The sequence below is a fragment of the Arachis ipaensis genome, chromosome B7, assembly GCF_059453495.1.
Source record: "Arachis ipaensis isolate K30076 ecotype BB chromosome B7, ASM5945349v1, whole genome shotgun sequence".
Lineage (NCBI taxonomy): Eukaryota > Viridiplantae > Streptophyta > Magnoliopsida > Fabales > Fabaceae > Arachis > Arachis ipaensis.
Genome location: NC_142442.1, coordinates 56,638,529 through 56,640,000, shown reverse-complemented (window position 1 = coordinate 56,640,000; position 1,472 = coordinate 56,638,529).

Genomic DNA, 1,472 nt, shown 5'->3' with positions numbered 1-1,472 from the left:
CAAGGGACAGCCAGATGCGTGAGGTGCTTCGGGCGATAGCCGAACAGCCGCACCGTCTTAAGCAACACGCCCAACCCACACCGCATCGGGCACCGTCGTACGTCGACCCTAGACGTAGGGCGAGCACGACACGTTGCCCCTCGGGAGTGGACACGAACAGGTAACCGTCTTCCGCAACGTGCCCCCTCAAAGTGCTGGGACGAGCACGTCGCGTTGCCCCCTGCCCACGACACCCGCTGCCGCACGCATATCCATCATCCGCGTCGTGCGCCACACTAGGCCTGGCCAAGCGTCGGGCTGCGCAAGCCACGTTGCCCCTCGCGGGGGCGCACAGGCCGCCCGCCGATCCCACGTCGTGCTCGGACTTGGGATGATCCCCCTAGTCCTGGGCCGAGCACAAGGTGTTGCCCCGAGCGTGTGCCCAAGGCACAACTCCACCACGCCATGCTCCCTAGGTGGTGCCTAGGTGGGCCGTGCACGGACGTGTTTCCCTTCTTGTTGGTCCTTCGGTGATCGGGGTTCGCAGCAGCCAGACGCCCGTGCTCGACCTTGGACCCGGGGCGGGGGACCCCGGCGGCACACCACAACCACAACGTGCTTGCTAGTGTGCCTAGGGGATGGCAAGGCAACGTGCATCTTGCTGGCATTGCGCCCAGCAAGCCTTTGGGCAACTCGAGTTTCAGCAGCACGACACCCCTCCCCACTATAATAGGCTGCCGAGCCATTACCAAAGTGCCACGGGTAGACGTCCTTTTCCTTGAGGAGACATACTCAAGGAAAGTGCTCTAGAGGTCGAATTTTGACGCCGTTTTTTGCAACAACCTCTAGAAAAATAAGATCTTTCCATCCTCCAAATTTGGTGAATTTACACCGTGCCGATTTTTTTTGACGATTTTTTTACCGCCCGGAATGCCGGAAATTCAAAAAAAATGAAAAACGGAGCAAACCTGCAATTTTTGACCTGGATTTTTTTGTGCAGCCTTCACATAATATTACCAAGGTTCCCTCAAAATTTCACGAAAAATGCACGAGACAATTCTGAGATATGAAAATTTGGCTCCTCCGTTGCAACGCTCCGAGCCATCGTTGCAACGACGGGTGCCTCCGTGGGGGGCGGGGGAGCCCGGCGGCACACCACAACCACAACGTGCTTGCTAGTGTGCCTAGGGGATGGCAAGGCAACGTGCATCTTGCTGGCATTGCGCCCAGCAAGCCTTTGGGCAACTCGAGTTTCAGCATCACGACACCCCTCCCCCCTATAATAGGCTGCCGAGCCATTACCAAAGTGCCACGGGTAGACGTCCTTTTCCGTGAGGAGACATACTAAAGGAAAGTGCTCTAGAGGTCGAATTTTGACGCCGTTTTTTGCAACAACCTCTAGAAAAATAAGATCTTTCCATCCTCCAAATTTGGTGAATTTACACCGTGCCGATTTTTTTTTGACGATTTTTTTACCGCCCGGAATGCCGGAA